Source organism: Marmota flaviventris, chromosome X, assembly GCF_047511675.1.
Source record: "Marmota flaviventris isolate mMarFla1 chromosome X, mMarFla1.hap1, whole genome shotgun sequence".
Taxonomy (NCBI): domain Eukaryota; kingdom Metazoa; phylum Chordata; class Mammalia; order Rodentia; family Sciuridae; genus Marmota; species Marmota flaviventris.
Window position 1 is genome coordinate 47983907 of NC_092518.1, and position 17003 is coordinate 48000909.

Consider the following 17003-nt stretch of genomic DNA (forward strand, 5'->3'; position numbering starts at 1 on the left):
ATGGGGGAAGATGCAGGTCGGGTGGGGAGAGTCATTTTCTGGACCTCTGGCCAGTTGGAATGTGCTGATGACATAGCCAAGTCATGGTTCATATTTAGCCTTTGCCACTGCAAGTTCCTACAGGCCCATTCATGGTGCATTCCATTGACAAGAGCATTCTGGGGGGGGGGGGGTGTTCTTTCCTTAGGAAGTAGGCCACTGTGTCACCCTGCCACTCCATGTGTTGGTTACCACCCTATGAAGATTTCAGGCTCAAGATCCTTCAAAACACCCTAGGAGGAATGTGGGTGCTCATTTTCCCCATCCTCTTCCCCTTCTCATGACATCCATCTTCTTTGCATTGCCTTTCACTTTCTACTGCTAACCAGGCGAGGTATAGTGTTTTTTGGAAAAAGGCAAGTGTCCTTCCTTCCTCTGCTTGTTGTTAGGGGTAGATGCACTATCCTAGCATGGGTCCTTGGGAGACACTACATCCTTTATTGAAATTGATCAGGGTTGAGGGTCACCAGTAGTATTCCTTTAGTCCTGCAAAAAAAAAAAAAAAAAAAATCCATCTGCATGTTACTTGTGAACAAATAGGTCACCGGATGTATGATCAGCAAAAGACCTCAAGACTTTTCTCTACTTGCAAGTCTTCTCCCCATGGAAGCTGGAAAGTTTCAAAGTTGGGCTAGGAGACACCACTTCAAGGTGTCCCCTGTGACCTTATCTTCCCCTCCAATTCCACAACAGCATGGTATTCAATGTGTGCCTATAAACTGTCTCTGCCATTTCAACATGAACAGTCCCATTCACACAGGCAAGTACCCAGAGATATGGACACCTACCAATATACCAGGACACACTTTTACTCCCCTTCCCGCAGACTTGACTATCACTACTTATGTATATACCCAAAGACACAGAAGCCTAAGGCTTAGGTCATCCTTTGCCTGTGTCCACTTTTCCCTTTCCCTCTCTTACCACCCTCCAACAGAGTAGACACACACTCCACATCACTCACTAATCTGGTATCAGAAAAGGTCAGAACTTCTCTTCTTCAAGCCTTGTTAGGCTTCTCTTCTCCAAGCCTTATCAACCAAGTAAATCATGGGGGCAACTCTGGCTTCCTCTTTCAAATTAAAGGAAGGAAGCTATCACTTAGGCCCAAAGAGCAGGTGTGAAAGTGGAGCATACTCTGTATTCCTGGGTAAACTGTTCCCCTCCCAACCTCTTCTACTGACATTAAGGACCCAGGGAGTCCTCTGTTGAGAGGCCAGGAGCTTCTGATGTGTTCTTTGGCCTTCTGCAGGTCCCCTGTGAAGCCAGACCAGCTTACCAGGAGTCAGACTGGATTGTGTTGCTAGGTGCCTCTTCCCCGGAAGCTTCTGCCTCACAACCTGTGGTTGGAAGTTGCCTGGCTTTTCCTGGCTGCTTTGCTTGGGCCATTTGAAGGTGTTTGTGGCCTCTCCCTAGGCCTTGGTCAAGAAGCCTGGGGTTTCAGGAAAAAAAAAAACATGAATCTGCCTCTGGTTTGTGACCAGCACCTGGTGTGAGGAGCCAGCCTAGGATACAGATACTGGAGAGGAGTCACAGTGATCCTCAGGACAAGTCCTTTCCCTGTTCCTTCTTGCCAGAGCAGGAAGTGGGGAAGGCAAAAGAATGCCTGATCACTGGAACAGGATTTCTGAGGCCTCTGCACCTCCTAGTTCTTCTTCAGTCGGTCCTGTGAGTTTGCAGGTCCAGTTGGGGCATGGTAGCCTCTTTTTTTGCTTTCCATTCCTCATTCCCACATTTTAGACTGCTGCATTCTTTTTTTTTAAGACGCAAAGGGCGGGGGGAGAGTGGAGCGGAGAGGCAGGTGGCATCAACTTTGGGAAGTGTAGTGCTCTACTGCCATCAAGTGGAATGAGTTTCTGATGAGTGGAGCCTATTGGGCACCAGGGCCCAGTCCAGCCGAGCTCCGTGCAGGAATCAGGGCCGCGATCCACCACCACCACTTGCCATCAACCCATGGCTACCGCGAACCAAGGTGGACGGTTACGCCCTGGCTGGCACTTGCCCCAGCTCATTCCAAGCACAAGGGACACCCTGACTCCTCCACCAGGGAGCAGGGAGGAAGAAAAGGCTGACAGTGGGCGGCCCTCCATAGCTGCCACAGACTGCTATCTTCCCGGCGAGGAAAGGGGCCTCCTGGCCTCAGCGTGTGCTGACCTCAGGCAGGAGCACCTGCAACTCTTGACCTAAGACCCCAGACCGCAAGGCCAGAACTCAACTCAGTCAGTGGCCAGTGGCTTCTCCTGGGCCCGTCCTAAAATGGCGCCACAGGCAGCTCCGCCCCCTGTGCTGGTTGGTGCTGCTCTACTGCCTGGAGGGTCCCAGGGCCCCTGGACGGGCTGCTTTCCCTGGGTAGGGTCCTGAGGGCAGGCAGGCTTCCCCCTGTGTTTTGGACCCCTGGCCGGGGGAGACCCTTCCTTGGCCAGAGTACGCTTTTCCCAGCCCGTCCTTGCTCTTACATCCCCATACCACACCACCCTGGTGCCAGGCTGCTGGCACAAAGCAAGTGTCCCTTCTGCCTGGGTTTTTCAGAAACTATTTCCGCTAGATGTCACTGTGGTTCCACAAATAACAGTCACTCTTTTCCCCACCCCCACCTAGGCTTCCATTTCCTCCTTTTGTTATCTGAAAACACCAGAGAGGATGCCCGTGGCACCTTAAGTCAGGCTGTAGACCTTCCTTTCTTGGTCCCTTTCCTGGCATATCTGGCTCTCTGCTTCTTCCTTTTCTCTGGATTCACCTCTTGGTTTTTGTCCCTGTGGACACAGACCTACTTTTTCTCCCGTGCATTGCCCAATCTGCCTTCTATTGACTTGGGAAGGGGGTGGGGATGCACATTCCACATTTCCCTAGACAGCTGCTTGTCTCACCAGAGCAGGAACCAGGGCATCCTGTTGTTATGCATTTCACTTCTCCCTTGGTAGCCAAGTCCCTTGTGACCAAGGAGCCAAGGATCCACTGCAAAGGATCAGGTTAAAGACACCTGCTAAAGAACCTGATAGGACTGGGAGATAGGAAGGGTACCTCATCTCCTCAGGCCACCTTCCTCACAGGACCCCTCTGTACTCTCTGTGCCCCAGGTTTTTGTGCCCAACCTGAGATGTTTCATGAGTGCCTTTCTATGGAACGCTACTGGTGTTTCATACAATGCATTGACCCACTGGTTGGGATCTAGATGTCCCTGGTGCAGGCATAGGTAAGCCAGGCTGGCAGGCTTCAGTACTACACTAAGAGCAGTGCTTGTATCAAGTTAAGGGGTTCTAGGTCCAGTTGGTGTTTAATCCCTTAGGGTGGGGATGAGGTTGTGGGAGAGGGAAGGTTGGAGGATGGATGTTGGAAGTGGCTTGCCCTAAGTGAAAGTGTGGGAGTGAGAAGGCCCATGAATAATCCCTATACATAGATATTTCCCCTCTGAATCTGAGCTCTTGGGCCTCCTGATAAGTCGGACATGGAGGTAGAAGGTAGCAGGGTGGGAATGGGCAGGAGGGCGATCTTTTAGTGCAAGTGTGCATGTGTGCCTCTGTGTGTGTGTTTGTGTGTTAGACCATCAATTGAAAGGTTTCCATGGAGACAGGCCAGTTCAAGTATCAGGGCCTTTATGCAGGGCTGGTTTGGATGCCAAACAGTGATCACTTTGCTGCGAGAGTTCTTTAAGGCTCCCTTTGACACTGCATGGAGAGAAGTGTGCCTGGTACACATATTCCAGTATGCCAGATGTCTCCTGTATTTCTGGAGGTGTAGGCCATAGTGGGAATGCACCAATCTCTAGGGCAATGAATTGACCTCCCAGAATATCATAGTGCCCTGGAATATCATCCTGTGGACCTGTTTAAGTATGGATTTAAGCTTTTGTCTATGCTTCTAGTCTAAGATGTTGCTGAAAGTAGAACAACATTTAAATATGTGGAGAAGAAACCAAAAGCCAGCAGCAAATGCACCTGAGAACAGGAGCCACCTCCATCTACTGTCCTGTCACCTCTCACCTACTGTGGATCTTGTAGTAATCATAAGGTCTCCTACTGCACTTGCTTAGAGAAAAGCTGAGGAGAAAGAAATGCAGGGAGGTGGACATAGGTGGTGAGATGCCCCCTCTCAGTGTCACAGGTCATCTTTTTTTCTCATTGAGTTGCATGCACTCACTTTTCACCCTTGAGGACAGCTGAGCTTACCTATGTCCTCAGTTACATGCATCCCCCATTTAATCTGAGGGGAGCAGGTCTGTGCATGCATGCACCCACATTCACACTCAGGCGGCCCACAGTGAGGCTTGGTGGGCTGGAGCCCTCGACTGACTTGTCAGTTCCCTGTGTTTCCCCGTCCGCCTCCTCCCTTGTTCCTTTCTGCCTTCCCACTTCAGCCAGGGGGACTGTGTGGAGGAAGCATCAGCATCAGTGGAGCAACAGGTCTCTATCTGCACAAGGTTCACACCCTGGTCCTGTTTTGCTGAGAAGACAGCCTTGGCTGGTGGCTCTCTTCCCTGGGAGGATAGGGGATACCACTCAGTGGGACACCTGTGCATTTGTTACTTAAGGTATTCTAGTTGACTTCTGCCTTACTATAATTCTGTTTTTGTTTTTCACCTGTTCCTCCCCTGGCTTTCCATTTTTGCTTGTCTTTTCTTGTTTTTCAATTGTTTCTTTGTTGTTCTGACAGGAAGGGGACCTTGAAAGGAAGCAGGAGGATCAGACAGAGAATGAAATGACTTCATTGGAAATCATAATGACCCTTGTGGACTGGGGGAGTGAAGAGCTATCCCCTCTTCTTTCTTGCCTTGAGTACCATGCACACAGATCAAGTTGCCCTAGCCTCATCTGATTTTATCCATTTTGTGTCCACTGTGTTCCTGGTTTCTGCACCTATCTTGGTCCTTGGGAAGATGTGTGTGTGTGTGTGTGTGTGTGTGTGTGTGTGTGGTGGTGGTGGGGATGCAGATGGGGGTTGGGGAGGGTCAATCTCTCCTTGCACCAGGAAAGTTCTATAGGTACACTCACTGGACATCCATCAACAAAAGCATTGCCAGTGGTATTTTCTTTCCCTGGGAAGGAGGCTGCTTGTGTCGCCCTGCCTCCATGTATTGGTTACCACCTTCTGTAGAGTTTCTGACCTAGATCCTTGAAAACACCCGAGATGGAGTGAGGGTTCTCATTCTCCTCCTAGCTTTCCTCCTCTCATGTCACTGCTTCTGCTTTGTGTTGCCTTTCACTTCCTCCTGCTAGGCAGTCCAGGGCCAGTGTTCTGTGGAAGAAGGAAAGTGTCCTTCCTCTCCTTGTTAGTTATAGAGTAATGTACCTTCCCAGCAGGAGACAATGTGGGATACTCCCCGTCTTGAAATCCAGCAGGGTTGAGGGTCACCAGAAGCATCCCTCTAGTCTTGAAAATTCATGCACATGTTACTTGTGAATGAGATAGGATCTGGACGCACAGCCAGGAAACAGACATCAAGGATTTCCTTTCTTGAGTCTTCTCCCAATGGAAACTTGAAAGTTTTAGTCAGTCCAGGAGGTACCACTTCAAAGTATGCTCCTTGGCTTTTTCTTCCCCTCCAATCTTGTGTACACATCAGTATGGAAGTCAGTGAGTACTTATACACAGATTCTGCAATTTCCACATCCATGCTCCCATTCAGACTAGCAGGCACACACACATACACACATACACAGATACATCTGCAATACATGGGCTGCCCCTTCCACAGACTGGCCCACACATCTAAGGAACATTGGAGCACAGAAGCCCAGGTACTGTGTGATCCCCTTCTGGTACACACACACATCTCTCTCTCTCACACACACACAACAGGGTAGAAACACACTCCCAACTCCTATATGGTGTCTAGAAAAGGTCAGTCAAGGGCTAGGGTTGTGGTTCGGTGGTAGAGTACTTGCCTAGCACGTGTGAGGCACTGGGTTCAATCCTCAACACCATATAAAAATAAATAAAATTAAGGTATTTTGTCCATCTACAACTAAACAACAAAAAAGGTCAACCATTCTCTGCTCCAAGACTTAACAACTGTGGGGCAATTCTGGCCTCTTCTGACAAATGGAAGAAAGAAGTTATCACCCAGGTCCAAGGAGCAGGTGTTAAAATAAAGTGTAGTCTGTAGTCCTGCTTAAACAGCAACCCTCCAACCTCTCCTATTGTTGGTAAGGACAAACTGAGTCCTCTGCTGAGAGGCCATGAGCCTCTGATGTGTTTTGTAGCCTTCTGCATGTCCCCTGTTAAAAGCCAGGCTAGCTTCCCCAGAGTCAGATTGGAGTGAGTTGCTAGGTACCTCCTGCCAGGGAACTCCTGCTTCTTATTCTGTGACTGCAGGCTGCCCTGGCCTTTCCTGGCTGCGTTGTTTGAGCCATCTGAAGGTGGTATGGCCTCTCCTTAGACCTTGGTCAAGAAACCCAGGGCTTCAGAAAAAATGATGAGTCTGGCAGCTCTGTGACAAGGACTTGGTATGTGGAGCCAGCTTACCATTTTAATTCTGGAGTAGAGTAACAGTGATCCTCAGGACAAGTCCTTTTTCTTTTCCTTCTTAATTTTTTGGTACCAGGGATTGAACCCAAAGGTGCTTAATCACTGAGACACATCCCCAGCCCTTTTAAATATTTTATTTAGACACAGGGTCTCACTGAAGTTTTTAGGGCCTTGCTAAAATTTTTTAGGGCCTTGCTGAGGCTGGCTTTGATCCTGCCTCAGCCTTTAGGTTCTGCTGGGATTACAGGCATGTACCACTTTGCCCAGCTCCCTTTTCCTTCTTGGAAGAACTAATCAATTCACAGTAGACCAAAGACCTAGGAATTAGACCAGGAAACTTGTGTATGCTAGAAGAAAATGTAGGCCCAACACTCCAATATATCGGCTCAGAAGCTGACTTCCTTAACAAGACCCCAAAATGTAAGAAGTAAAATAAAAATCTTTGCCACCCGTACATCAGATAGGGTGGCTAATATCCAAGATATAAAAAAAACTCAAAAACCTAAGACCAAAAAAAAAAAAAAAGCGCACGATAATCCAATCAATAAATGGGCAAAGAAACTAGGTAGACACTTCTCAAAAGAAGAAACACGAGTGGTCAACAAATATATGAAAACATGTTCAATACCTCTAGCAATTAGAGAAGTACAAATTAAAACTGCACTGAGATTTTATCTCACTCCAGTCGGAATGGCATGTTATCAAGAATACAAGTAATAATAAATGTTGGCAAGGATGTAGGGAAAAAAATGTACACTCATATATTGCTCATGGGACTGCAAATTGGTGCAACCACTCTGGAAAGCAGTATGGAGATTCCTCAAAAAACTAGGAATGGAACTACTATTTGACCCAGCTATCCCACTCCTTGTTATATATCCAAAGGATTTAAAATCAGCATACTACAGTGACACAGCCACCTCAATATTTATAGCAGCACAGTTCTCAATCAATAGCTAAGCTATGGAGCCAACCTAGGTGCCCTTCAGCAGATGAATGAATAAAGGAAACGTGGTACATATACACAATGGAATATTACTCAGCCATAAAGAAGAATGACTTTTTGACTTATGACAGTAAATGTGTGGATCTGGAAACTATCATGCTAAGTGAAATAAGCTAATTCCCCCAAAGCAAAGGTTGAATATTTTTGCTGATATGTGGAAGTTAACCCACAATAAAAGGGGGGGATTTGTTCAGTGGAGTAGACAAAGGGAAATGAAGGGAAGGGAGGGGAATGGGAAAAGGAAAGACAGTAGAATGAATCTGACATAACTTTCCAACATACACATATGAGTACACAGTGAATCTTGCAATGTATACATCCACAAAAAAATTAATTTAGAAAACATGAACTGGAGGCTGGGGATATAGCTCAGTTGGTAGAGTGCTAGCCCCACAAGCACAAGGCCCTGGGTTCAATCCCCAGCAAAAAACAAAACAAAACAAAATACCCAATGAATGAACTAAAGTGGCTGGGGTTGTGGCTCAGTGGTAGAGCGCTTGCCTTGTATGTGTGAGGCACTGGGTTCGATTCTCAGCACCACATAAAAATAAATAAAGGTCTAACGACAACTTAAAAAAAAAAAAAACAAAAAAAAAACCCAACAATAAACCAAAAACATGAACTGGGTAAATGGGAGAAAGATTAATAGAAGGAAGGGAGAAATAAGGGAGAAGGGGGTAGGGAGAGGGAAGGAAAAGGAGAGGTACTGGAGTTTGCATTAGAACAAAATATAGTCCATGCTTGCATAATTATGTCGAAAAGGATTCTCCTCTCATGTATAACTAAAAGAACCAATTAAAAAAAACACCAAACCAAGAGGTCCCAAGAAAGAAAGTCACAGAAATACCTGGATGCTGGAACAAGATTCCTATAATTCCTATAGATCTCAACCTACTGCTTCATGGTCAGTTGATCCTGTGAGTTTGCAGGTCTAGTTGGGGCATGGTGGCCCTTTTTTGCTTTCTTTTTTCAGGGGTCAGATCTTCTGTAAGAATCAGATAGGAGCCTTTTTTGCTTTCCATTCCTCATTCCCACATTTTAGAATGCTGTGTTTTTTTTTTAAGACGCAAAGGGCGGGGGGAGAGTGGAGCGGAGAGGCAGGTGGCATCAACTTTGGGAAGTGTAGTGCTCTACCGCCATCAAGTGGAATGAGTTTCTGATGAGTGGAGCCGATTGGGCACCAGGGCCCAGTCCAGCCGAGCTCCGTGCAGGAATCAGGGCCGCGATCCACCACCGCCACTTGCCATCAACCCATGGCTACCGCGAACCAAGGTGGACGGTTACGCCCTGGCTGGCACTTGCCCCAGCTCATTCCAAGCACAAGGGACACCCTGACTCCTCCACCAGGGAGCAGGGAGGAAGAAAAGGCTGACAGTGGGCGGCCCTCCATAGCTGCCACAGACTGCTATCTTCCCGGCGAGGAAAGGGGCCTCCTGGCCTCAGCGTGTGCTGACCTCAGGCAGGAGCACCTGCAACTCTTGACCTAAGACCCCAGACCGCAAGGCCAGAACTCAGCTCAGTCAGTGGCCAGTGGCTTCTCCTGGGCCCGTCCTAAAATGGCGCCACAGGAAGCTCCGCCCCCTGTGCTGGTTGGTGCTACTCTACTGCCTGGAGGGTCCTAAGGCCCCTGGGTAGGGTCCCGAGGGCACGCAGGCTTCCCCCTGTGCTTTGGACCCCTGGTGGGGAGATTGTCCTTGGCTGGAGTACACTCATTCCAGTCCCACAACCCCATTGCACACCACCCAGGCCACCTGACTACTGGAGCAAGTGTCCCTTCTGCCTGGGGTTTTCAGAAACTGTTTCCGCTAGATGGCACTGTGGTTCCAGAAATGACAGTCACCCCTTTTCCTACGCCCCCCCTCCCCCCGCAGTGTAGTTTTCCTCTCCTTTCCTTTGTAATCTCCAGTCACTGGACGCCCTTGGGACCTTCAGATGGGGTGTGGACCTGCTGTGCCTGGGCACCTTGGAGGCAAAACAGGCTGTTTGTGGGCAAACCTAACTCATTTTTCATTTACTCTGGATTCCCCTCTTGGTATGGGTCCCTTTTGACACAGACCTAGGTTTCTAGCATGCATCCCCCAACCCTTCCTTCACAGGTTCTCTCTCTCTCTCTCTCTCTCTCTCTCTCTCTCTCTCTCTCTCTTCCCTTACACATTCTCTGTTTTTTTCCATATTGTACTTCAATCACTATTTTTTCCTTTTTCTTTTTTTGTGATATAGCTGCTCTTTTTTCCATGACTTTTTTTTTAATATTGGGGTTCATTTTGATGTATTCATACAAGCATAGAATATAATTTACTCCAATTCAGTCCCTAGTACTTCCCCCTTTCATCCCTCCTCCCTCTCCAGTTCCCTTTTCTCTACTGGGTTTTACTTCTATTTATTTGTAGTTTTTTTTTTTTTAAATTAGTACTTTATAGATAAACAAAGGTTAAATTCACTTTGATATATTCATATATGTACATAGGATAGTTTGGTCAGTTTTTATCCCACCATTTCTCTCTTTTCCTATCCCTCCTCTCTCCTGCAGTCTTTCCACTTCCTGTACTCCTCTGATTCATTACCTTTTTTAGGGGAGGGGGTACTGGGAATTTAACGCAGGGGCATTCCAAGATTGAGCCACATCCCCAGCCCTACTTTGTATTTTACTTAGAGACAGGGTCTCACTGAGTTGCTTAGTGCCTCACTTTTGCTGAGGCTGGCTTTGAACTCAGGATCCTCTTGCCTCAGCCTCCCTAGCCAGTAGGATTATAGGCATATACCTGGCCTGATCCATTACCTTTTTAAAAATTTTTAATTTATTTTTTAGTTGTTGATAGACCTTTTTTTAAAAAAAATTATTTATATGTGGTGCTGAGAATCAAATCCAGTGCCTCACACATGCTAGGCAAGTGAGCTATCACTGAGCCACAGCCCCTGCCCCTGATCCATTAACTTTTAAGAAGCAAATTCCTTGGAGCTGAAAGTGAGGGAAGAAGTGTTTTAGTTAACTTTTTCACTGCTATGACTAAAAGACCCGATGAGAACAATTTTAAGGAGGAAAACTTTATTTTGGGGCTCATGGTTTCAGATGTCTCAGTCCATAGACAGCTAGCTCCATTCCTCTGGGTTCCAGATGAGGCTCAACATCATGGTGGAAGAGTGTGGTCAGAGAGACAGAGAGACAGACAGACACAAACTGACTAAAATCGCCAGATACAAAATATATATACTCAAAAGGCACAGCCCCAATGAACCACCTCCTCCAGCCACACTCTACCTGACTTCAGATATCATTCAATCCCTGTCAGAGGATGAATTCACTGACTGGGTTAAGGCTCTCGTAACCTAATAATTTCATCTCTAAACCTTCTTCCACTGTCTCACACATGAGATTTTCGGGAGCACCTCACATGCAAACCATGAAAAGAGTCCAGCCAAAGGCTTCTTGTATAGTACAGAACAGTGGAGCACAGGTGGGGAGAGTTTGTCCATCATTAGGTACCAAGAGGAGAAAGGGGTCTCATTCTGTGAGCTCAGAGACAGTGTAAGATACTTATACAAAGTGAATAAAAAGTACAGCCAGCATGAAAGCTGAATATCAAGGTAAATAATTGCATAAGTTTTTAAAATTTAAACAACAGCCTTGAATAATAAGAGGTTTGGGAAGATCCTGTGGCTAGGAATAGTTTGCTATGACCACGAGGAACCATGAACCTCATGGTATGAATAAAAAGTAAGAACATCTAAGTATCATTGAACACATAAAATATGCTAAGCATTTTATTTTATTTTTTATTTGTGCAGGTTTTTCTTTTTATTTGTTCTTTTTACTTATATAAATTAGGATTAATTTTGACATTATGATATTTCTGTTCTTTGTCCCATTTCCCTCAAACACAGTGTAGCACAACTTACATTTTTTATTATATCCTGCACTTTATTTGGGGAAGATAGTTAATCTTTTTACTGTGTTGAGAATTATTTTACTTGGCTGATTTATCAATATTTACTGTATTTCTTTGCCTTCTTATGATAGAAATTAGTGTTTTACCAATAAATTGAAACATATTTCTTTTTCTCATAGACTGTTGTTTTTTTCTTTTTAGTTATTTTTTTTTTGTGGTGTGTCTTTGGGGATTATTGGTTTATACCTATATAGGCTTTTTGGAAGACTGAATAAACTCAACATTTTTATATTTAAAATTATTTTCATGTGTTCAATTATTATTTCCTTTTTTGGAGTCATTTAAAAAACACATTAAAAAAGTTCTTTTGCAGTACTATGTGGTCCAATGCTATTTATTATTTATGTGACATTGTAGCTTTGTTATCAAATCTAGTAGCATAAAAATTATAAAATATTATAGAACATACAGTTCATAGAGTACAAAATATACATGGCCTGTAATGATCAATTTTTTTTACTTCACTCCTTTCCCATCATATTTGCAACAGTCAAATGTCTCCAGAATATCTATTATTTATAAATATAGTGTGAATTATGTGCTCTCCATGAAAGTGTAAAATTTTAATGTGTTTTAACAGCATTCTAAATGTAATGTTTGTGTATTTTGACTTATATTACACTTGTGGAGCTTATGTAAATGCTACCACTTATTAATAACTTCATTGTTTTTAATAAAAGTTGCAATCATGGTAAATGACTTCAACAGAAGACTAATCCTATAAATTATGCTGATGTACAATGTAATATTATGAGGTAGTTGAAGTATTTTAGTAAATCAATGTTGATAAAGAAAAGTCATTAAGACCTTCTCATGTGGGTAAAGTAAAATTGTAGAGAAGAAGGTTTTGATGATATAATTTCTATTATATATTCTAAGTCATATTCTAAGTCTAAAACTTTATGTTATTGTAAGTACTGTATATGTCTACATTCAAATACATTGAAAATTATCTAGAAAGAACTGGTACTTATGTTTTAAAAATAATTTTTATTTGTCAATGGATCTTTATTTTATTTATTTATATGCAGTGCTGAGAATCAAACCCAGTGCCTCACACATGCTAGGCAATCACTGGATCACTGAGCCAGAACCCCAGCCCCTGATACCTATGTTTTAATCTTGGACATAGAGGAGGACCAAGGAATGTTAAAAGTTTGGTGGCAATAGGACTTTTTTTTTCCTTTTCCACAGCAATAGGACTTTTATATATATTATTTAGGTTATACATAGCTTGACTGCACTCATTTTTTATTTGTTTAAATAAGTATATATTTTTTTAAAGAACATAAGAATGTGTAAAATGGTCATGGGCAAATATTGGGGCTGATTGATCAATGATGTAAAGCAAGAACCACAAAAGTGAAACATTGCAGCTATTTTCTGCTAAAAATATGCTTAGGGTGGTAGCAACCAATGATCCACCTAAAAGATAAATTTTCATTTTGCAGTCAAATATAATATCAGATATCAAGAAAGATTCAAGTTGTTAGCATTCTGTGATTTTCATTGAATCAAAATCTTTATCAAGCTCTTTTTCAAGAGCTCTTCTAAAACTTTGCTTCTCATATAACTTGTTTAAAAGGGAAAGTGGGGTGTTTCTTGCTTGAATGATATATCTGTCCTGTATAGTAATTGCATTTGTTATTACAAATTAATAAATTGTACTTCTGCATTGTTTAAAAATATTTCAGTCGTAGGATGTAATAAGTATGATTTCACTTCCTGAATTTGGATGAATTCTAGGACATATGTAAGATCAGGTTGTAGACTTTTCAGATTGAAGCCTGGGCCATGTGAACTCATCAAAGCAGATAACACCCATGATATTGTCTTGCAGTAACCAACCTGTGCTTTCTTTTGTTGACACCAGTCCTTACTGTATACTTTAAAATTTCACAGGTCTAATAAAGGTCCTTATAAATTTTGTTTCTCATTGCTGTTAGAGATATGTGACTAAAATCTAGTAAGTTGTGAATTTTAAGTAAATATTTCATAAGAAGTCCAAATATAATACAGTACCAAAATTAGAAAAATTTGGCCTTTTCCTACAAATGACTACTTTCCTTCACTGTACTGTGAATATATCAACGAAGGGAGACATGCCTAAAATCTTAAAAAGAATGAAGTTCCCAGTACATTTTCTTCAATTTACTGCCAATTTTTCTAGGGTGCTTGTATCTTGTTATATAAATCCTTATCCCATGTTCTTCTACATCCTATTTGTTTGGTTAAGATGGTTCATTTGCTTTTCTAATATTCTACTTTCCTTCTAAAATGCTCAGTATTACATAGGTTATCCTAATTAAAACATTTATAAAAATTATGGTGAAAAAATACAAGGATATTGAGAAAAATTTAGTGAAGATCTTTTCCTGGGGGGATGGGGTAGGGGTACCAGGGATTGAACTCAGAGGCACTAGACCACTGAGCCACATCCCCAGCCCTATTTTGTATTTTATTTAGAGACAGGGTCTCACTGAGTTGCTTAGTGCCTTGATTTTGCTGAGGTTGGCTTTGAACTCACAATCCTTCTGCTTCAGCCTCCTGAGCCACTGGGATTATAGGCATCTGCAACCAAGCCCGGTTAGTGAAGATCTTAATAAGGGCTGGGTTGTGGCTCACTGGTAGAGTGTTTGCCTAACACGTGAGAGGCACTGGATTCAATCCTCAGTACCACATAAAAATAAAAAATAAAATAAAGGTATTGTGTCAATCTACATTTAAAAAATAAAAACTTTAAGAAGATCTTAATAAAGTGCATGAATTGATAGAGAATTTCCTTAGAGATTTATAGGTACATTTTGTATTATATTCTAGTGTAATGATTCTTACAGGGATGTAGAAGAGATAACATTATCATCTGAATTACAATAAAAATAAATGCATTTTTTCTAAGTATCTAGTAAATCTGAAAATTCCATACTATTATGGCTCATATATTAAAATATAAAATAATTCTATAATTTGTTCAATAAGTAGTTAAAGCAGATGTTGTGAAATAAATATTGAGAGGTCAGTCCCAGTGGCTCTTTGATCCAGACCTGCACTTGAAATCCTAGGCTCCAGACCAGACAATATGAACGCAATGGCCACAGCATCAGACTGACCCCAAGTTCTAGGTCAGTCCTAGTTGAACTTGACTCCAGGGAGCACAGGGTCCAGACCTCCTGCAGGAGACCAGAGTCCAGGCCTATCCCCATAGATTCCAGTGCTAGACTCCAGTTGTTTTGTTCCAGAAACAACTTTGCAGACCCAAGCTCCATGCCGGCCACTGTGGATCCAAGATATAGACCTGCCCCTGTAACTTTAAGTAATAAGTCAACCCACCCACCAGGCTAGCTCCTGTATACTCAGGCTCCAACCCCATTCAGTTAACTCTGGTGTCAGAGTGCCTGGTCTGCCCCTGTAGACTCAAGCTCAATGCTTGCCTTAGCAGCTGGTCAGCCCATCTAGACCCAGTCTTGATGCTGCCTCCTGTGGATACAAGCTCCAAGTCTACATTCATTATACTCGGGTTCCAGCTCATCCTTGAAAATCTCACCCTTGTTGAGGTCCATCCCAGTGAAGGGAGGCTTCATGCTCAATTCACGCTCACCACTGTATTGTGACAGATGGCCTGCCCAATCAAAGCAAGTCCGCAAGGACTAGAGTAAGTCCTTAATTCATTTTATTTTATTGGTTGTTCAAAACATTACAAAGCTCTTGACATATCATATTTCATACATTTGATTCAAGTGGGTTATGAACTCCCATTTTTACCCCGTAAACAGATTGCAGAATCACATCCGTTACACATCCACGTTTTTACATATTGCCATACTAGTGACTGTTGTATTTTGCTATCTTTCCTATCCTCTACTATCCCCCCTCCCCTCCCCTCCCCTCCCATCTTCTCTCTCTACCCCATCTACTGTAATTCATTTCTCTCCCTTGATTTTTTTCCCTTTCCCCTCACATCCTCTTATATGTAATTTTGTATAACAATGAGGGTTGGGCTGGGGTTGCGGCTCAGTGGTAGAGCATTTGCCTAGTATGTGCGAGGCTCTGGGTTCAATCCTCAGCACCACATAAAATAAATAAATAAAGATATTGTGTTCAACTACAACTAAAAAATAAATATTAAAAAAAAAATGAGGGTCTCCTTCCATTTCCATGCAATTTCCCTTCTCTCTCCCTTTCCCTCCCACCTCTTGTCCCTGTTTAATGTTAATCTTTTTCTCATGCTCTTCCTCCCTGCTCTGTTTTTAGTTACACTCCTTATATCAAAGAAGACATTTGGCATTTGTTTTTTAGGGATTGGCTAGCTTTACTTAGCATAATCTGCACTAGCGCCATCCATTTCCCTGCAAATTCCATGATTTTGTCATTTTTTAGTGCTGAGTAATACTCCATTGTGTATAAATGCCACATTTTTTAATCCATTCATCTATTGAAGGGCATCTAAGTTGGTTCCATCTAAGTTGTGAATTGTGCTCCTATGAACATCGATGTAGCCGTATCCCTATAGTATGCTCTTTTAAGGTCTTCAGGGAATAGTCCGAGAAGGGCAATAGCTGGGTCAAATGGTGGTTCCATTTCCAGCTTTCCCAGGAATCTCCATACTGCTTTCCAAATTGGCCGCATCAATTTGCAGTCCCACCAGCAATGTACAAGTGTACCCTTTTCCCCACATCCTCGCCAGCACTTGTTGTTTGACTTCATCATGGCTGCCAATCTTACTGGAGTGAGATGGTATCTTAGGGTGGTTTTGATTTGCATTTCTCTGACTGCTAGAGATGGTGAGCATTTTTTAATGTACTTGTTGATTGATTGTATGTCCTCCTCTGAGAAATGTCTGTTCAGGTCCTTGGCCCATTTGTTGATTGGGTTATTTGTTATCTTATTGTCTAATTTTTTGAGTTCTTTGTATACTCTGGATATTAGGGCTCTATCTGAAGTGTGAGGAGTAAAGATTTGTTCCCAGGATGTAGGCTCCCTATTTACCTCTCTTATTGTTTCTTTTGCTGAGAAAAAACTTTTTAGTTTAAGTAAGTCTCATTTGTTGATTCTAGTTATTAACTTTTGTGCTATGGGTGTCCTATTGAGGAATTTGGAGCCTGACCCCACAGTATGTAGATTGTAGCCAACTTTTTCTTCTATCAGACGGCGTGTCTCTGATTTGATATCAAGCTCCTTGATCCATTTTGAATTAACTTTTGGGCATGGCGAGAGAAAGGGATTCAGTTTCATTTTGTTGCATATGGATTTCCAGTTTTCCCAGCACCATTTGTTGAAGATGCTATCCTTCCTCCATTGCATGCTTTTAGCCCCTTTATCAAATATAAGATAGTTGTAGTTTTGTGGATTGGTTTCTGTGTCCTCTATTCTGTACCATTGGTCCACCCGCCTGTTTTGGTACCAGTACCATGCTGTTTTTGTTACTATTGCTCTGTAGTACAGTTTGAAATCTGGTATCGCTATACCTCCTGATTCACACTTCCTGCTTAGAATTCCTTTTGCTATTCTGGGTCTTTTATTTTTCCATATGAATTTCATGATTGCTT

The 17003-nt window shown here is 43.1% G+C and overlaps 1 protein-coding gene and 1 long non-coding RNA gene across 2 annotated transcripts in view; one reads left to right on the forward strand and one right to left on the reverse strand.

Moving 5' to 3' along the window:
- Nbdy (negative regulator of P-body association) overlaps positions 1–17003 on the forward strand; it is a 99873-nt gene that overhangs the window by 63447 nt on the left and 19423 nt on the right. The window lies entirely within an intron of this gene.
- Positions 458–8518, reverse strand: LOC114082733 (uncharacterized). The gene is made up of 3 exons (XR_011705715.1): positions 8358–8518; positions 1319–1471; positions 458–525 (listed from the first exon to the last, which is right to left on the reverse strand). It is a non-coding gene; the product is annotated as an uncharacterized lncRNA (long non-coding RNA).